This window comes from Canis aureus, chromosome 6 (genome assembly GCF_053574225.1).
Source record: "Canis aureus isolate CA01 chromosome 6, VMU_Caureus_v.1.0, whole genome shotgun sequence".
Lineage (NCBI taxonomy): Eukaryota > Metazoa > Chordata > Mammalia > Carnivora > Canidae > Canis > Canis aureus.
Genome location: NC_135616.1, coordinates 77,736,278 through 77,758,377, shown reverse-complemented (window position 1 = coordinate 77,758,377; position 22,100 = coordinate 77,736,278). Strand labels below are relative to the sequence as shown.

The following is a 22,100-nucleotide window of genomic DNA, read 5'->3' as shown; positions in this document are numbered from 1 at the left end:
GCTTTTAAAAAATGATTAGCAGACAGACTTTAAGATTTTGTTCTGTTTAAGAAAAAGCTTATTAAAGTTATCTTAATCCTATTTTAGTGTTTCTGCCAAACTGTAAAAGTTGGAAGTTGGTATTATGCTGTGATTGACCTTGTTACTTTTTTTTTAATTTTTTAAAATTTAATTATGATAGTCATCACAGAGAGAGAGAGAGAGAGAGAGAGAGAGAGAGAGGCAGAGACATAGGCAGAGGGAGAAGCAGGCTCCATGCAGGGAGCCTGACGTGGGATTCAATCCTGGGTCTCTAGGATCGCACCCTGGGCCAAAGATAGGCGCTAAACCACTGCGCCACCCAGGGATCCCACTGACCTTGTTAAAGAAGGTGGTAGATGTATACTGTAGAAATTCCGTAGACTTTTTTTTTTTTTTTTTTTTAAAGATTTACTTATTTATTTTAGAGAGAGAAAGAGAACAAGTGGGGAGGAACAGAGTGAGAGGGACATGCAGACTCTGCACTGAGCATGGAACCTGACATGGGGTTTGTTTTGTTTTGTTTTTGTTTGTTTGGTTTTTTTTTTAAGATCTTATTTATTCATAGACACAGAGAGAGAGAGAGAGAGAGAGACAGAGACACAGACAGAGGGAGAAGCAGGCTCCATGCAGGGAGCCCGATGTGGGACTCAATCCCGGGTCTCCAGGATCACACCCCAGGCTGCAGGCAGCGCCAAACCGCTGCGCCACCGGGGCTGCCCCTGACATGGGGTTTGATCCCATAACCCTGAGATCACTACCCCAGTGGAAACCAAGAGTTGGAGGCTCAACCGACTGAGCCATTCTGACACCCCTTCCTTAGACTTTTATAAGGTGTTTTGTTTCATCAAAACAAGGCTAAGGATTTTTATAAACTTATGCAGAATGCCTTTGGTTCAAAGGCATGATTATGTTGTTGGAATATTTATGTAGCTCACAATACTGATTGGTATTTTATTAATTTGGAAGTAACATTCTCCAACTCCATATTGATGACTAATTTTAGCATCACAACTTTAATCATTGGGTCTTTGTAGAGGATCTTGTAATCATTGGGTCCATATATAAACATATTCTACATGTAGTTATAGTAAAAATAGCTATTTTATATTCTACTTATAGTAATATCTTAGATGCATATAATTTAATATGAGGCAGAATGTATTGTGATGTGATAAAAACATGGTATTTAGCATCTGAAAGATTGTATTTGCTTATAATTTTGCCACTTATGTAAGTCATTTAAATTTGCTGAATCTCTCTAAAATGAAGATAATAAAATCAAACTCACGTGGAGATTAAATGAAATTATATATAGTAAAATACCAGTATAATGCCTGGAAGTGATAGATGCTCACAACAGGTTTTTATTTTTTTATGTTAAAATTTAAATGAAGAGTCAATCCCATTTACAATTGCACCCAAAAGCATAAGATACCTAGGAATAAACCTAACCAAAGAGGTAAAGGATCTATACCCTAAAAACTACAGAACAGTTCTAAAAAAAATTGAGGAAGACATAAAGAGATGGAAAAATATTCCATGCTCATGGATTGGAAGAATTAATATTGTGAAAATGTCAATGCTACCTAGGGCAATTTACACATTTAATGCAATTCCTATCAAAATACCATGGACTTTCTTCAGAGAGTTGGAACAAATCATCTTAAGATTTGTGTGGAATCAGAAAAGACCCTAAATAGCCAGGGGAATATTGAAAAAGAAAACCAGAGCCGGGGGCATCACAATGCCAGATTTCAGGTTGTACTACAAAGCTGTGATCATCAAGATAGTGTGGTACTGGCACAAAAATAGACACATAGATCAATAGAACTGAATAGAGAACCCAGAAATGGGCCCTCAACTCTATGGTCAACTAATATTCGACAAAGCAGGAAAAACTATCCACTGGATAAAGGACAGTCTCTTCAATAAATGGTGCTCGGAAAACTGGACATCCACATGCAGAAGAATAAAACTGGACTATTCTCTTACACCATACACAAAGATAAACTCAACATGGATGAAAGATCTAAATGTGAGACAAGAATACATGAAAATCCTAGAGGAGAACACAGGCAACACCCTTTTTGAACTTGGCCACAGCAACTTCTTGCAAGATACATCTATGAAGGCAAGGGAAACAAAATGAATTATTGGGACTTCATCAAGATCAAAAGCTTCTGCACAGCAAAAGAAATAGTCAACAAAACTAAAAGACAACCTACAGAATGGAAGACAATATTTGCAAATGACCTATCAGATAAAGGGCTAGTATCCAGAACCTATAAAGAATTTATTAAACTCAACAGCAAAGAAGCAAGCAATCCAATCATGAAATGGGCAAAAGATATGAACAGAAATTTCACAGGGGAAGACAGACATGGCCAACAAGCACATGAGAAAATGCTCCGCATCACTGGCCATCAGGGAAATACAAATAAAAACCTTGATGAGATCCCACTTCACACCAATGAGAAGGGTGAAAATTAATAAGACAGGAAACAACAAATGTTGGAGAGGATGTGGAGAAAGGGGAACCCTCTTGCACTGGGTGGGAATGTGAACTGGTACAGCCACTCTGGAAAACTGTGTGGAGTTTCCTCAAGGAGTTAAAAATAGACCTGCCCTACGACCCAGCAACTGCACTGCTGGGGATTTACCCCAAAGATACAGATGCAGTGAAATGGCAGGACACCTGCACCCCAATGTTTATAGCAGCAATGTCCACAATAGCTACACTGTGGAAGGAGGCTCGGTGTCCATCAAAAGATGAATGGATAAAGAAGCTGTGGTCTGTGTATACAGTGGAATATTCCTCAGCCATTAGAAACGACAAATACCCACCATTTGCTTCAACATGGATGGAACTGGAGGGTATTATGCTGAATGAAGTAAGTCAATCAGAGAAGGACAAACATTATAGGGTTTCATTCATTTGGGGAATATAAAAAATAGTGAAAGGGATCATAGGGGAAAGGAGAGACAATGAGTGGGAAATATCAGTGAGGGAGACAGAACATGAGAGACTCCTAACTCTGGGAAACGAACAAGGGATAGTGGAAGGGGAGGTGGGCGGGGGTTGGGGTGACTGGGTGACGGGCACTGAGGGGGGGGCACTTGATGGGATGAACACTGGGTGTTATGCTATATGTTGGCAAATTGAACTCCAATAAAAAAATATATACAAAAAATAAAATAAAATAAAATTTAAATGAGATATTTATTGGGACCTATGAATTCCTGGCAAGGAATTTTACATTTAATTTTTTTTAGTTTAAAATATAACATAGAGGAACTAAAGAGGCGTAATCTAGATAGCCTAGAATTACCATACAGTTTTAGTGCCCAGGCTAGCATTTGTGTTTATAATTATATTTATGCTAAATGAAGTTCAAGTCACATTATGGCACAGTATAAGAATGAGGAATCCAAAATATAAATATTCTGTTTTGAGGATATAGTGGAAGAAATTATAAGAAGATTTATTTACACTCAATTTTAAAATGCTATTTTCTGATTTTTTAAAAAATAGTCTGATGTCAGAAGTAGGACTCTTTTTAGCAACATTTGCAAGAGTTGAAAACTAACATCAAATAGTATTTTCTCATTCTCAAACTCCATTAATAATCAGATAACCACTTATCATATTTTAATAAAACAAAATGGTAACTTTATAATCAAATAAGATGTATTTACAATATTAACTGATCCTTCGTTAAAACTTCATTTGTACTATTCTGTATAATTTACATATATGAATATTTTGAAAATTATGAATATAATTTTGCCTTGTTGAAGGCATTCTTCTGATTAGGAGTAGATTCAAATCTGTTACAAAGGATTATAAAGAAAAAGAATTAGGTAATAGTTAGTTGCTACTCTCAAGGAAATTATAATTTTGCATCAGAACGGTGCCGGTGCAGACTACAGTAGTACCTTGAAGAAAGGACATCTGAATTTCTTCAGCTTATTTTTTAGCATGCCATCTGCGAGGCCATGCCATTTTATAAAAGGGAGGTCTCGTGAGAAAGGAGAGAGAGGGAAACTTACTTTTTTCCTGAGAAGAAAGAGCTGGGTAGGAAAACAAGAGATGCAACATGCATTCTGATTTCTAAAGTCAGGGAGGATGTTGTTTAAATAAATGAGGGCAACTTAGTGGGTGGGTGCTTTTGCATTCACTTTGCATTTGGGAGTGTGGGAGGTGTTTGTCGTGAATGACACTTGGTAGCAACAAGGGATAGTCATGTCAAAATAGACTTGCTGGCAGAGTCTGTTTGGGAAGGGGGATGCACTGGGACTTTATGCTTCCCATACCACACTTGGACACTGTGTGTGCAAAGGACTGGTGTTTCTGGTGGGGAATCTTGACAGAGACATCAGGGGCAGCCATAGTGGGGTAAGGGAACTTTGCAATGAGGACAGTGGAACACACAACTTAGTATGTGACCAGGAGAAAACTGAAGTTAAAGTCAGACCCCAGTGGGGTTTATGGAAGTAGCTAAGGTCAGCCAGGACATTCCTCTGGAATTTGTCCAAGCCTGGAGAGAGAACAGAATGCCAATTGCGAACTTGGCAGCATGTCAGCAGGATGTCCAGTCACTGGAAGAGGTTGAAGAAAATACAGGGGTACTACATGAATAAGGAGGGCTGGGCTCCCATAATCAATGCCAAAATATCATATACACCTCTTTTCTCCTAAATCCAGATATGACAGTAGGGAAAAACTTGGGGGTAGAGGAGAGAAGAGAGGCTATCTGACTGATGAGCATTTTTAACCCTAAGAGGTAGAGTCCAGTACCGGAAAGGACTGTCTGAGTCATTGGATCATACTAAGCTTTAAACTGGATTGGACTTCTGGTTAACTTTTTTCTGCTAAACAGAGATTAGTGATGTGATGTTGGTGGATCTTATATGGAAGATCAGATCCCACAAAGTGAATGAATTAGTCTTTTCTAAGAACACGAGCATTGTAGTGAGAGTTAAATTTGTAACTGTGATATAATTGCCATCACAGAGACATGCAGAGTATTGAAGAGCAAAGATGTTTGTGACAGACCTGGATTCAAATTTAAGCTTTGGCACTTAGTGGTCATGTGTCTGTGGCCAGGCTACTCATCCATTCTAAGCCTGACTGCCCTCATCTTTAGAATGAATGATTATGGGGGATCCCTGGGTGGCTCAGTGGTTTAGTGCCTGCTTTTGGCCCAGGACATGATCCTGGAATCCTGGGATCGAGTCCCACATCAGGTTCCCGGCATGGAGCCTGCTTCTCCCTCCCTCTGCCTGCGTCTCTGCCTCTCTCTCTCTCTCTCTCATGAATAACTAAATAAATTCTTTAAAAAAATAGAATGAATGATTATGAAAATTACATGAGAGAATGTTCAGAAAGTGTGAAAAGCTTATCATAATGTCTGGCACATAGCACACATTTAAGAGTCAATAGTTAATGGATCTGTATGTCTGCGAAGACACTGAACACTTGATTTGAAAATTCAGAGACCTAGATTTCATTTTGATTTACTCTATCCTATGGCAGTTTCCTTAGGGTAGCTTATATAATCTTTCTGCTACTTATTAGACATTTGACCCTGAATAAGACACAAGGTTTTTTTTGTCTCTCAGTTTTCTCATCTATAAATATGAGTTACATTTTTCTTTACCATGCATGCCACAGTTTTGCTATGAGAATGAACTGAGCCAACGGGTGTAACATGCTTAGAACATTGTATGACCAAATGTTCACAAACTTTTGGCTAACATTATTGTCATCATTTTGAAGCTTTTTCAATGACTTCTATGTGCAGGATCACCTGTTTTGCTGTTGATGTGCAGAGTGAGCTGACTTTGAGTAAAGAGTATTAGATGTAGAAACATTCTATAATTTCCTCATGAACCATCTACTTTAATCTATTTTAAACATCTATTATGCATACAGCTAGAAAATATAAAAACATTTTTTGCTAATCCCTTTTAAACAGCCTTATTAAAGTATAATTAATGTCAATAAACCAAACGTAAAGTATACAATTGAGAAGTTTTGACATATGTATACATTTATAAAATCATCACTACCATTAATATAATTCACATATTCATCACCCACAAAAGTTTCTTTGTCCTCCTTTACATCCCTGTACATTGTTCCCTGTCCTCCTACAATTACTAATGTGCATTTTCTATTAATTACTTTAACATTTGCTAGAATTTTATATAAAAGAGTATGCACTGTTATGTCTTTCTTCTTTCACTTTTTTTTTTCTTCTTTCACTTAACATGATTATTTTTCTCTTCACCCCTGTTGTAGCATGGATTGCAGGGTATGTACATGATTAACTCTAAGAAGTTGCCTGGGGTGCCAAAGTATGTGCCGTTTTACTTTCCTATCAGCAGTGTATGATAATTCCAGTTCCTCTACATTCTTGCCAATGTGTGGTATGGTCAGTATTTTAATTCTAGCCACTTGAACTGGTATTTATGTTTCTGTTTTCATATTTATAATCTTACCAGTCCTCAAAATTACTATGTAGTTGTAACTCATTGTGGTTTTTAATTTCCATTTCCTTAATAACTAATGATGTTAAGTATCCTTTCACAGTTTATTTGCCATTCATATATCTTCTTTGGTGAAGTGTCTGTTAAAAATTATTTCCTATTTTTGGATTGAAGATCTAAATGTGAGACCTAAAACCATAAAAATCCTAGAAGAGAAGACAGGTAGAAGAGAAGTTGCTGTTGGCTGTAGCAACTTTCTTCTACATATATCTCCTGAGGCAAAGGAAATAAAAGCCAAAGTAAACTGTTGGGACTGCATCAAAATAAAAAGCTGCTGCGGAGTGAAGGGAACAATCAGCAAAACTGAAAGGTAACCTATGGGATTGGAGAAGATATTTGCAAGTGACATCTTCAATAAAGGAATAGTATCCAAAATATATAAAGAACTAATATAATTCAAGACCCCCCCAATTGACCCAATTAAAAAATGGGCAGAAGATATGAACATTTCTCCAAAGAAGACATACACATGGCCAACAGACACATGAAAAGATGTTCACCATCACTTACTAACAGGGAAATGCAAATCAAAACTACAATGAGAGGGATCCCTGGGTGGCGCAGCGGTTTGGCGCCTGCCTTTGGCCCAGGGCCTGATCCTGGAGACCCGGGATCGAATCCCACGTCGGGCTCCCGGTGCATGGAGCCTGCTTCTCCCTCTGCCTGTGTCTCTGCCTCTCTCTCTCTCTCTCTGTGACTATCATAAATAAATAAAAAATTTAAAAAAAAAAAAAAAAAAAAAAAAAAAAAAAAAAAAAAAAAAAAAAACTACAATGAGAGATCACCTCACGCCTGTCATAATGGCTAAAATCTACAGCATAAGAAATAACAGGTGTTGGTGAGGATGTGGAGAAAAAAGAATCCTTGTGCACTACTGGTGAGAATGCAAACTGGTATAGCCTTTTGAAACACAGTTTTGAGGTGCTTTAAAAAAATAAAAATAGAAGTACCCTATGATCCAGCAATTGCAGTACTAGCTAATTATCCATAAAATACAAAAGTACTAATTCAAAGAGATAACTGCATCCCGATGTTTATAGCAGCATTATTTACAATGGCCAGGTGTCCATTGATTGATAAATGGATAAAGAATGGCTATATGTGTGTGTGTGTGTGTGTGTGTGTGTGTGTGTATATATATATATATATATATATAATGGAATACTATTCAGTCATAAAAAGAATGAAATCTTGCCATTTGCAATGACATTGATGGAGCTAGAGAAGGATGTGCTAAGTGAAATCAGTCAAAGAAAGGGAAATACCATATGTTTTCACTCATATGTGGAATTTCAGAAAAAAACCCCAAATGAGCAAAGGAATAAAAAAGAGGGAGACAAATCAAGAAACAGACTCTTAGTTATAGAGAACAAATAGATGGTTACCAGAAGGGAGGTGAGTTGCAGGGGATGGGTTAAATAGGTGATAGGGGTTAAGGAGTGCACTTGTGAAGTGCGACGAGCACTGGGGTTGTATGGAAGCGTTGAATCACTATATTATACACTTGAAACTAATATAATACTCTATGTTAACTCACTGGAATTAAAATAAAAATTAAAATTTTTTTTCTCATTTTAAAAATTGTCTGTTTTGTTATTGTTACTGACTTTTGAGAATCTTTTATATGTTCTAAATACAAATGTTTTGTTTGATATATGATTTGTAACTATTTTTGCCCGGTCTGGTTAGTTTTATCAATTTTGCACATTTTCTCAAAGAATAGCTTTTGGGTTCATTAATTTTCTCTATTATATATTTATATTGTATTTTATTCATTTCTGCTCATATGTATTATTTTTATTCATTTGAGTCTACTTAAATATTACAGTTTTGTGCCCTATGTTTGAATTAAAAAGAATCCAGTGGACCTACAGAATACCCAGGTGTTATTATTATTTTTAAATTTCATTTATTTATTCATGAGAGACAGAGAGAGAGAGAGAGAGAGAGAGAGAGAGAGAGAGGTAGAGACACAGGCAGAGGGAGAAGCAGGCTCCATGCAGGGAGCCTGATGTGGAACTCGATCCCAGGACCCGAAGGCAGGCGCTAAACCACTGAGCCACCCCAGGGGTCCCCCCCACAGAGGATTATTATTATTAATAATTATCAATAATTTTAAATCTTTTACTTTCAAGTATTTTACAGATTAATTTATTAAAATATCATAGATACTGTTTCATTTGAAATGATGTTATTATTGGTGTTGAACTGAACTTAGTTTACCCATGTTACAAGACTGTTTCCCCTCCTCTTCATGTACTGTTAATTAGCCTCTAGTTTATTGCCAGCCTTGTAGTATTACATTTCAGTTCCCATTCTTAAATACATAGATCAGAAATTTTGCTGTTCTGTTATATCCGGAAGAGTGTCTGTGCTTACTTGCTAACCTTTGGTTTTCCCATGCAAAGTTTAGCTCATATTGACATTTTTTAGTGTGACAAAAGAAAGCAAGTATTGCTCTGACATGTGCTTTCTACTAAATAAGGCATATCTGGGCATTAGAAAAAGAAATTTAAAAGCCATCTATATTGTGAAGCACGGAAATGATACGTTAGTGGGGTGGTCTTCATCATTTAAGTAAGTAGTAGAGGTTAACTTATCTGACTTCTACATTATATTGATCTTTTCTCCCCTGGGAGGAGCTGTGTTGATTTTTAGTGGTTGTTATACTTGAGGTGGGGAGCCTGTGGAGAGAAGGAGAGGGTGAATGAAAATGAGACCATAAAGACTAAATAACTAATTACTGCATACATGGGGCTGACAAGCTGTATGATACACAAATCTTTGTTCTCAACCAAAGTGCTTCATTTATAATGGAGATTACGGTAAGAACAAAATGAAGTTGTCTAAAGGAAAATGATGTCTCAGGAGTCTTTATACTGGTTTGGCCACAAGTTAATAATGTGGCCAGCACTTAATAGTGAATTGCAAGACTGCATTATCTTTTAACAGATGCCACTCATGTGCAGTCCAAACAGGTCAATTACTAGCAAATCTCTGATGATCTCAGTACACCAAGATAGAGCCAAAGAAAATGTCCAGATGCATAGACACATGAGAGCTGAAATAGGGTACAAACCAATTTACAGAATTGGAAGTTAACCCTTAGAGGAATAAAACCAGCCTACTACATATTCATTTCTATCTTATTAATTATTTATGTAGGATGTGAGCTTGCACTTGAAGCAAAATTTTACAAACCAATAAGTGTACATATTTAAAATTCCCTTTTCCTACAGGAAATGATATATTCTTAAGAGGGAGGGAGGGACAAAAAGGTATAAATATTTGACGTCTCCCCTTCTCTTTATATTCATTGTTATTGGCAACTATGGTTAAGTTAACACTACAAGTTTCTGGACAAGCCCAACAATCCTGTAGTAAACACAGTAAGAGTCTATTCATCTCTCATAAATGTGTATGTCTAAGTCTCATTAATATTAATGCCACTGCATACAGCATTGAGGCGATAATAGACTTCCATTAAAATCCATTTGTATTCATGAGTTTTTTTAAAAGGTTACTCTTCAATCATTTCTTCTAAAAATGTGAGTCAGTGATCTTCTTCACTTCAAAGATATTTCAAATATAGCTGACTAAATACAATAAGAACCCAATTAAAGTTTATTTGCAACAAATTTCCATGGAAAACTTGACAGTAAATGACTCATTTTTCTCTCTCTAAAATCCCTTTCATTTGCTGTATTAATTTGTATATATAGTACATTAACCAGAAGGCATCAGATGATTCCTGTTTTCTGCTTCTGTTAGTCTTTGTAATCTGAATTGGACAGATTGACAGCTGGCAATTTGCCTATAACTTAGTCCATCAACTGAACTTCTAACACTGGTAAAGCCAACTCAAGCCAGATACTCCATATTGTTAATTATAGAAGACGTCTTAGTATTCTGGAAATCATACAGGAATGATAGAACACTGAAGGCTAGGAACCTTTGATAAATCTCATGATTAGAAAGTAAGCATTCTATTTGTTAAGGAATTTATCCTTGTGCTAGTCACAACTGATTCCATAGAAACACCAGTACTGAAAAAGAGGGTTATGAGAAGGGACAGCCAGTGGAAGCAGACAGTTTATATTTTAAGGAGGAGCAAGGCAGTGGGGATGGAGAAAGGAGGAGGGATGATAGCTAAGCTCGCTCTTATAGTTCCCTTGATAAATCTCTTTTGGATTTTCTTATTAAAGTAATACTTTATATTTTTAGAGAACAACCTACCATACTTGCAGAACCCAAGTTAAAAGGAAGTTCAAACATTCTGAAAGCAGAGCACATTAAATGAATGAGGGAGCCTATTTTTCAATAATTCTTTCTCATCAAAAGAACTAAATTGAAACATTCAATTCACGGAAATATTAATTTTTTTTTCCTTGGGCAGCACAGAGCTGAGCTTTGATTAGGGAAACAAGTATAAGTGAGATAGTCTGAGTCCTCAGAGATTTGTAATCTACATAAGCCACTGTTGCTGAGACCATGCCCAAACCACGCCAAACTGCAAGGTGTGTTCCCTGCAACTATAATTTATAGCTTAAGTTGAGTAGCTTTGATGAGGCTAAAATAAAATGCCTGGGAATACATTTGACCAAGGAGGTAAAAGACCTGTACACTGAAAACTATAAAGTATTGATAAGGGGTAGCCCCGGTGGCGCAGCAGTTTAGTGCCGCCTGCAGCCCAGGGCCTGATCCTGGAAACCTGAGATCCAGTCCGAAGTCAGGCTCCCTGCATGGGGCCTGCTTCTCCATCTGCCTGTGTCTCTGCCTGTCTCTCTCTCTGTGTCTCTATGAATAAATAAATAAAAAAAAATAAAGTATTGATAAAAGAAATTGAAGAAGACACAGATGGAAAGATATATCATGCTCATGGATTAGAAGAGTTAGTATTGTTGAAGTGCATTGTTACTCAAAGCAATCTATAGATCCAGTGGAATCTCTGTCAAAAAACCAATGGGATTTCTCACAGAAATAGAACAAAGAAAATTAAAATTTGTATGGAATGACAAAGGACCCCCAATAACTAAAGTAATCTCCAGGGGGGAAAAATAACAAGAAAAAAATCTGAAAACCAAAATAAAAAAAAAAAGCTGGAGGCTTCACACTCCCTGATTTCACACTCTATTACAAAGCTATAGTTATCAAAACAGAATGGTATTGGTATAAGAACAGATACACCAATCAATGGAACAGAATTGAGAGCCCAGAAATAAACCCATACTTACACGATCAATTAACCTACAGCAAAAGAGACAAGAATATACAAGGGGGAAAGGACAGTGTCTTCCATAAATGGTTCTGGGAAAACTGAGCAAACAGATGAAATTACACTACTGTCTTATACCATACACAAAAATTGACTCAACATGTATGAAAGACTCAAATGTAAGACCTGAAACCACAAAATTCCTAGAAAAAAAAACCATAGGAGATGAGCTCCCTAAAATAAGCCTTGCACCTGAAAAGAGTTTTGCACCTGAAAAAGGCAAGGAAAGCAAAAATACATAAATGGGATCACATCAAACTGAAAAACTTCTGCACAGCAAAGGAAACAATCAATAAAACTAAAAGGCAACCTACCGAATGGGAGAAAATATTTGCAAATCATGTATCTGTTAAAGGGTTGGTATCCAAAACATATAAAGAACTCCTATAACTCAGTAGCATTAAAATAAACCCCACCAAACCATCTGATTAAAAAATGGGCAGAGGAATTAATTAAGCATTTTTTTCCAAAGAAGACACAGAGGCACATGAAAAGATGTTCAACATCAGTAATCATCAAGGAAATACAAATCAGACTCACAGTGAGATACTACCTCAGACCTGCTAGAATGGCTATTATTAAAAAGACAAGAAATAACAAGTGTTGGCGAAGATGTGGAGAAAAGGGGACTCTCATGCACTGTTAGTAGGAATGTAAATTCGTGTAGCAATTATTGAAAATAGTATGGATGTTCCTCAAAAAATTAAGAAGAGAAATACCATATAATCTAGCAGTTTCACTTCTGGGTATATATCTAAAGGAAACAAATGCAAATTTGGAAGGATATATGCACCCCCCTAGGTTCATTGTGGCATTATGTACAATAGCCAAGATGTGGAAACCACCTAAGGATCCATGGATGACTGAATGGATAATGGAAAACATGCACATGCACACACACACAGGCCCAGAATCTCACAATGGAATAGTACTCAGCCATAAAAATGAAGGAAATCTTGCCATTTACAACAATATGGATGGATCTTGAGGGAATTATGCTAAGTCAGAGAAAGACAAATACTGTATGGGTTTACTTATATATGGAATCTAAAACAAATAACTAAGACAAAACTCATAGATACAACAACAGAAGAGTGTTTACTAGAGGGAAGGGGGATTGTTAGTGGGAGAGAGAGGTGAAGGAGGTCAAGAGGTATAAATTTCCAGTTGTAAAATAAGTCATGGGGATATGATATGCAGCATGGCGACTCTAGTCAACAATATTGTAGTGCATACTTAAAAATTGCCAAGGGAATAAATTCTAAAAATTCTCCTCACAGAAAAAAAAATTAATTTTGCGTGGTATGGATGGTAACTAGACTTATGGTAATCATTTCAGAGTTTATACAAATTTTGAATCATTATTCTGTACACCTGAAGCTAATATAATGTTCTATGTCCATTATTCTTCAGTAAAAAGAATAAAAAACAAAAAAGCATATGAAGTTTATTGTCAAGGGAAAGATTTAGATCATTGTAAAAACCATTCACAAGTAAAATAGTGTCTTAAATAAAACCAAAACAAAACAATACAAATCCAAATATTTTGTAAAATAAGTGTAATTTTTTTTGCAAGCTCTGTAGTAAATTATGGTCTAATAGTCTAATAGCAATTTTAGTTTGAATATTTAATACATAATAAACATATTCTCCAGAAGAAGTATATCTTTGGTTTTTTATTACGCATAACATTTTTGATTCTTTTTGAGAAGTGTGTGAGAAGATTTATCATCAATACATAATATTTTTCTACTTTTAAACAATTCTTTACCAAATGCAAAAACGGATCAAGAAAATGTATTGGATGTTGCCTTATGTAATATAAAGAGCATACTATAGTATAAAGAACACTGGGCTTTTGGGTCTTATTTGTCTCTGCTACTAGAAAATTCACTATCAAAGAGTCTCTTCCTCTTATATGAGCTTTAGTTTTCTCATCTATAAAATCCAAATGTGTAGTGTAGAGTGTTGCTACTCAGCGTGTTTTGTGGACCAGCAGCACTGGCATCACCTGGGAGCTTGTTAGAAATGTAGATTCTTTGCTCCCATCCTGGGTCTATTGAATCAGAATTTGTATTTTAATAAAATCCCCAGGTAATTCATATGCTCATTATAGGATGAGAGACCCTGGAAGAGCTTGAATATTGTTACAGTTCTAATATGTGAAAATATATAAATCAGGGATGTGACATTTTACATAGAAGAATCCATATATTTTAAAGTGATGGAGAGTGTTCTAAAAGATACAGCAGGAATTTGGCATCGTATAGATGTAAATTGCTCCCAGGACAACCAGTTATTCCCTGTATGATCTTGGTAACTTACTTAATTTTTATTTTTTCTTGTACGAAATGAGGATAGTAATATCTATTTCACTGGGATGATGTATTAAATGAAACAAGACTGTGGAGTATAAATGGAGTTCAGTAAGTGTTAGTTTTTCATTCATTTTTCTCCCTGCCATCCCTCGCCGTACCAATCCCCAACTTGAGTTAGCCACAAAGAGGTCAAGATGAATAAATTAAACTCTGTTGGAAAGTCCATCAATAACATGTTCATCTTTCCAATCTCAGTTGAGCAGTGCTGGCTAATTTTCTATTCTTTAAAGTTGCCATTCCAAACCTTTCTCCCTGTTTTCACATACAGAACATCACCTCTTTCTGTCATATTTCAGGCTTCTATGAGGTCGGCTCTGTGATCTACAGTGGAGCAGAGGGGAGGCAGAGTGATGTAAAGACCTGAAACTATAGTTACCTTCATGGACAGAAAAATGGAATATCAACCTCAAACGTGTGTATACCATCCCATCAAATTCAGGCAAATAGCGAGCGGGCATCTCAGGGTGGGGAGACATGTTGGAGACAGGGGAAAATTATATCATGGTGCTCAAAATTGAGAATTCATGATCTTGCCACAGAACAGGGACCAGGTCTCTTTGTTTCATTGATAGAAACCCAATGCCTGGGATTTAACATGTACCCAACAAATAAATTTCTAGATGAGTTAATCAAGACAAAACTGAAGAGCAGACCAGCTAATAGGAAAAGCTGAAAGTAGGTAAGGTTTGTTCTTGGGTAATAAGACCCAGAGGATATGGAAGAGGAGCCGGAAAAAACCAAGGCAGTGCCTAGAGCTGGTAAAGGTGCAGGGTCCTAGCCAAGACACCAAAAGCAAAGATGAAGGCAGAAAAGATGGAAATGAGATCTTTGGCCTCAGGCCCAGGAAGGACAAAGGTGCCAAGTATCAAAATCTGGCTTCACATCAGTAGAAGGTCAGTGGCAGGAAGCATTTGGATGTTTCCAAGAAGGCCGTAAAGACAGAGGAAGCACTTATAGACTAAAAGGAACTGCCCTGGTGGGACTTGGGATTTGTTTTAGTTAGGTGCAGTAAGACCTGCAAACAGAGGAGTCCTGAAGTCATTGTCATGAAGGAAGAGGTTTAACTGTCTCGCTTCCATTCCACCAGGAGTCAAGGAGCGCCTCACACTGAGAAGGGGAATTAGAAAGACTTTTTAGCTTTGTTAACCACAGACACACATTTCTCCCAAATAATTAACTTCTTGTTCCAACAACGGTGAATACTTAATTCTTTTCCCACTAGTTTAAACTGTTGCCTTTGTCACATAGGAAGCATTGATATGTTATTTGGGCCATTAGTTCTTAGGGTTTTTGGCTGCAGATGTTTTTGCCCTCTTAACATTATTTAAGAATCTCGAAGAACTTTGGTTTATGTGAGTTATATCTATTGATATTTATAATATTAGTAATTAGAACTAAGAACTATTTAAAATATTTTTAATTCATTAAGAGTAATAATAAAGCTATTCCATATTAATATACATAACATTTTAATGAAAAATAACTGCTTTCCTGTAAAAAAAAAAGTAGTGAGAAAAAAGATGGCATTGTTTCACCGTCTTTGCAAATCGCTTGCTTAGTGTCTGGCTTCATAGAAGAGAGCTGAATTGTCATATCTGCTTTTTCAGCCAATCTGTTGTGATGACTTATTCTCCTTGAGGAAAATGAAAAAAAAATCTAGTCTTAATGTAGATGTGTAGTTGGGAAAGACAGGACCTTGTAGACCTCTAAGAGGGTCACATAATAAGAACTATTGAGCTTTCTATTCTTTTCTATTTAACTACCTCCTGAACTATTATCTTGTTGTTTTAATTTAGTGTATGTTTACAATATGTTTAACATTCTAGTCTAAAATTTCCTTTTTCCTCCAAAGTTTTGTGCCTTTCACACATTTTTTTTCAGTTAAACTTCAAAATAATTTTATTAGATTTAAAAGCCATTCTGTCAGAATTTTAATTGGATTTATATTATTTATAAAGGGCTTTGGAGAGAATCGGCATCTTCACAACATAGATGTTCCTCTTCGATATTACCCCAACAGCTGAGAAAGTGGGGAAAGTTTTTTGACTCATTAATGGAATAGGGTTAATACAGTGTTATCTACCTTCAGCATAAAGTAGTGAAATTCCACATCTCTGGATTAAAACCTTATGAGGATAATGAGAGTCATTCATCCTAGTGACTATTTTCCTGGTATAACATCAAATGGTAACGGGTTCTTTCAGCCTATTGAATCTGGTTATTTGTTTCTTTCTAAACTTCCTCAAAGTGTTGTCTTCATTCTTATGGTCAGAATTTGAGGGGGCTCATTTGAAACTTGCAAAATATAAAGCTTCCAAACCAACGATAGTGTGCTATATAGAAATGGATCTTTTTTTTTTTTTTAAAGATTTTATTTATTCACTCATGAGAGACACAGAGAGAGAGGGACACAGGCAGAGGGAGAAGCAGGCTCCATGTAGGGACCCCAATGTGACCCCGGGGTCACGCCCTGAGCAGAAGGCAGAGGCTCAACCATTGAGCCACCCAGGCATCTCAAGGAAGGGATCTTAAGTGGGAAGCAATACCCGGAGATTCTGGATTCTTTTTTTTTTTTTTTTTTTTTTTTTTTAGATTCTGGATTCTAATCTTAGCTGTAACTATCATTCCCTGTGGATTTGGCTTTCACCTTGATCTCTCTGATGTTTCATTTTGCCATTTCCAAAATAGGAAAACTGAAACCCATCCTCCTTATTTCAGAGGATTGAGAGGCAAGTAAACCGTAGTGATATGCTTTGTTAAGTTATTATAAAATGCATGATGTTATGTAATGCTGGAATAGTAGAGTTGTAGAGCCAGGACAGGACCACAGAGATGAACTACTCCACCAGTCCTTGGGGCCCTATGTGTTTCCCAAAGCCATGGCTTGGAATTAGGGGCCCGAGTAGGAAGAGAAGTGAAAGGGTGGGGGACTCTGCCCATTTTGCTGTGTTAGATTTATGTTTATGTTTTTTTTTTTTTATGCCTTAATGTTTTTTTTTTTTCCTCTCCCCTCAAAGGAAAGATGCAGGATGCCCAGATGGCTCAGTGGTTGAGCATCTGCTTTTGTCTCAGGTCATGACCCTGGGGTCCTGGGATCGAGTCCCACATCGGGCTCCCCACAGGGAGCCTGCTTCTCCCTCTGCCTGTGTCTCTGCCTCTCTCTTTGTCTCTCATGTATAAATCAATAAAATCTTAAAAAAAAAAAAAGAGAGAGAGAGAGAGAGACGCTGCTTTCAAACATTTAGAAACCTCTAGTTCTAGTACAGACTGTCATTTTTACAGATATAAAAACTTCAAATAAACCGAGAGTTCTATTCTCACTTCCCCAGCTTGATAATAGTGGTTTTACACCAGAAGCATGATCTGATGTGAACTATGTGATACACACTCAATTTGTTTAACCTTCAACTTAAAATCTATGTAAAATTTAGTTATCTGGGCAGCCCAGGTGGCTCAGCGGTTTAGCACCGGGGCCTGATCCTAGAGACCCGGGATCGAGTCCCACATCAGGCTCCCATCATGGAGCCTGCTTTTCCCTCTGCCTGTGTCTCTGCCTCTCTCTCTCTCTCTCTCTCTGTGTCTCTCATGAATGGATAGATAGAATCTTTGAAAAAAAAATTAGTTATCTTTGGCTTTCAGTCTGGAAAACTGATTTTCCATTGAGTGGTAGCCGAGTATAGACATACTCTTTGTAAACAATTTTTTAAAAAAGATTTTTATTTATTTATTCATGAGAGACAGAGAAAGAGAGAGAGAGAGGCAGAGACAGGCAGAGGGAGAAGCAGGCTCTGATGCGGTACTCGATCCCGGGACTCCAGGATCAAGCCCTGGGCCAAAGGCAGGCGCTAAACCACTTAGCCACCCAGCGATCCCCTAGACATACTCTTTGTAAATAAGGTCAAGTTTAGACACACAATATAGATGCTGTTTAGTCTGTCAAAACTATCTTCATCTTAGAACTAAATAATATTTATACACAATAATTCATAAATGCTCATTACATGAAAACAGAAAACTTATCTACTTAGAGAAAATAAAAATCTATTTAAATGAGTTGTATCTTACTATAGGGCATAAAGGAAAATTCACTGGAAAGAGGAAATATCAGATGCTTCCATTGAAGTCTCACCCAACTCCTGGAAAAGTGTCAGTCAATCTTCTGTGCATCATGTCTGTCTGACACCAAACATTCAGGTTCTCTACATATCAAGGTATTAGCACAGAGGTAAGAAGTTTAGGTGAATATTTTTGATTTGCTCTGATTTTTCTTTAGATAATCTGCTCTATGGGCACAGATGAGTGAATGATTATTATTGGATCAAATTTGTTGAACTAAAAGAACTGCATAGTAAGTTATTTTTCTATCATTTATTGATTTTATGGCACAATACAATTTAAACCAGAATATTATATGTACTCTGGATTGCAGGAAGACAAAGGTGGCTTCTTCTTGGGGACAGAGGTAGCGTGTAGCCACTGTCTGGCTCGTTCCTTTTGGGATGATGTTGAGCACATAAGAGCAATGGGCCAAGAGCAGATATGCCTGTCCTGCAGAAGCATCTTTCATCACAGGGAGCTTTTAGAGGCATAGTCGAGTGTATAAGACCCTGTTTCCTTGTCACACTATGGGACAATTCCTGGTTCTCTGGCAGGGCTGGGTATTAGACTATAGGAGAGGAATTCTCGCTCTGGGGCTAAGGGTCTTTCCAGCTTCTTGATATTGGAGGGTCGGCCCTTCCTCCTGTGCAATCAGGAACTAGGATACTATAACATATAAAGGAAATTGTTTTATTTTGATGATTTAAGTAAAATATTTACAGTTTCTTAATATTCTGTAAGGTAGTGGATAGCAATGTTTAAATTTACTGTTAAATTTTTGGCATGGTCTTAAGTACATACTCCTGAATTCCAGAAGGGTAGAAAAGTCACAACCTTGTGTAGCAATGTTTACAGTTTGGGTTTACGAAGTAAACTGCATAGAGCAATGAAACTGCACGTGAGAAGGTGTTGTACGTTTATGCAGGCAATATGCTTCCTCACTAATGGGTCTTTGTTATAGAAAATAATTTGTACTGGATGTTGAGCCCTTTTTAAAACAGGAAAATGTATGTCTCATTTTACACAGACTGTTTTTAATTATAATTCGACAAAAGAAATAACCACATTACCTGTTTGATTTGCCAGAACCTTATCTAGCACCACCTGTTGAGCCCAAGGCACTCAAATACTGACATATTGCAGAGAACAAAATTATGTAGCTGGCACACTAACTAGCATTGATGCCAACAAAAGCATAATATAGCCTTTGTACTTGAAATAAAACAAAAATGCATTAAGCTACCAACGGTAAAGGTTTAAGAAAGCGGCATTTAGTTATATACAAACAGATCCTTCTAACAAAGAAATATCATGAAAATGGTCTTAGAGTTTAAAGGCCAAAGTTTGTATATGGTCCATACTGGTAACTATCATGGGCTTAAAAAAAACAGAATTTCATGGTACAGTTGATTTATATTAAACATGACAAGGGATGCCAAATTTGTTTTTATGAACTGATGAGTTCAATCGAGTAACCTTTGCAGTGTGAGAAAATAGTACAATGCATTTTCATATAAACCGGCAAGACATAAAGCTATAGTTATTAGTTTGTGAATGTATAATTCGTTGCATTCAAGTTTATGGAGAGTGTATTGCCTTTGAAAGCTCACCTGCTTTTGCCTTTGTACATGTGTTAACTGACATAAAGGTTGTGCCGAAATATGCAGTCAAGACCTAAAGGGATGTATAGGTGTTTCCCCTGTTTTGAGACAAAGGAATATAAAAGGCCAGTTTGGAAGACTGACATTAGTAGAAACAAAATGTAAAATGTTTGAAAGTATTGATGACTATACCTGTTCAGTGTTGAGTCCTTACTTGAGGATAAACATTGTACTTCATAAACATTATTTCAATACCCTTTCGAAAAACCCGAAAAGTAGGTATCATTGTTCATATTTTACAGATGAAGATTTTGAGGCTTTGAGAGGTTAATTAACTTGTCTAAATTTACTTTAAGTGAACACAGGGCCGTCTGGTCCCAAAGCAAATGTTCTGAATCTTTGTACTGTAGATATCTATGAAGTTATCCTTTCCTAAAAAAGGATCTGTACATTTGCGGATTAGGATGCCCAGGTCAACCAGTGTGACCACAGTATTGTTCCATGACTGAGATGTCACTAAAGAAGCTACTTGATTATATAAAAATGTAACTATCTGATGAAGGGATAAGTTTATAAAAGGGCAACACTCTTAAGTAGAGATTAAATGAAAAAGAAGGGATGCATGGGGTAGTAAATAGTGTTCAGGTGAGTACAGCAGAGAAGATGTCCTTCTAGTTCTGAATGGCTCATATTGATTACTGGAGCAAAAATATCCCAAGGGTGAAGAGAAGCAATCCAATTCACATATCCCTCCTTCACTGACAGTTTAATTCCTGTATTCTGATTCTGGACTTTTCCAGCAAACCTCTGACCTGTAATTTAGTCTCTGAAGTGAATTGATCCACCAAGAAGGAACACCCGAGGCAAATGGCCAAAAGGCCATGAATCTAACATTATTTCTTTTATTGTAATTTAATAACTGGCATTTTGGCTTATAAAACAGACTCCTTCAATTTGTTTGCCTAAATAAATTTCTCTGAGTTTAACTGGTTGGATGCGATAATAAAAGATCGTTTCTGAATCTGAAAAGCTGAGAACTGGGATCCAGAACCTGGTACCTGCTGAGGGAACACCTATGGGACATACTCTCTGAGACCTTTCCCTCTTCAATATAGCTCCTTTATTACATGAACAAAATCTTTATGCTTCTTTATGCTTTATGCTTCTCAGTCCCAGTCTCTCACTTGCATAGATGAAGAAAGTTACAACAGTTTATCCAATTAAATAAATGACACGGAGCTCTGTGCTTGTCCTTTTATATATTTCCTGATTTTTAGTTACCTTAGTTACAGATATTTGGTACTTATATAGTGCAGTTGTCTTTCATTCTGTAATGAGCAGTTATAGTTTCACAGACAAAGGTACCAGAGCCTTTCCAAGTCTGCTTAAGATGTCACAGTGTGTCATTTATTGTTTTGTTATTTTCAGTCAATGGGACCCTAAATGAGAATACTAAAAAGTGTATTAAAAAAAAGTGTATTAAGTTCTAACAATGTGACTATATACCTATTGTGATAGGTAATTTTGGAAAGTAGGTGCCAAGCCCTTTTTAAAGTGTTATGTACTAAACTTTCATAGTTGTTATAAATGGCAAAACTGATGGTCAGATAGTTCATACCATTTTTCTGTGTTCTAATGGACCCAATGCTGGGTTTAATGTTTGCTGCCATTGTCTTAAAATTCTTAATAGTTTTAAATCATGCATAACTCAAATATAATTTGTAATTATTACAACCCAGCCAATAATTGGCAAAGCCTCAGTTTGTCTTATCTTCAGAGCTTACATTTTTCCTGAAGCAATGAATTAAAAAAAAAAAACCCCACAGTTTTTGTAAAGAAGTGTATAAACAATCCAAACTGGCTTCCCCAAGTAGGGATTCTCCAACTTGTTATGTGATCTTCAGAACTAAAGAGACTTCTTTGCAAATTAACTTGGGGAATCAAAGGTCCAACAGACCCATTGGTACCGTATTTTAGGTGTAACTAGTGAGTATACTCTTAAATGTTTCACAGTTAGCAATGAGGGGAGGTCCTGATTTGTTAAATTTGTCAATTTCCCTGGTAATTGCAAAGGTTGAAGCCTTGGGAAAGATGTGTACAGTTGGCTTTTACTAGCTGTGTGAGTCAGCTTCTATATGTACTGCTTATAATATAACATAATATAATATAATATAA

General features: G+C 36.6%; 1 long non-coding RNA gene across 1 annotated transcript; it reads left to right on the top strand.

The window, feature by feature from the left end:
• The first annotated feature begins 10,717 nt into the window (after positions 1-10,717).
• LOC144315289 (uncharacterized) lies at positions 10,718-18,478 on the top strand. The gene is made up of 3 exons (XR_013381033.1): positions 10,718-11,090; positions 14,523-14,638; positions 18,297-18,478. It is a non-coding gene; the product is annotated as an uncharacterized LOC144315289 (long non-coding RNA).
• Positions 18,479-22,100: the final 3,622 nt, after the last annotated feature.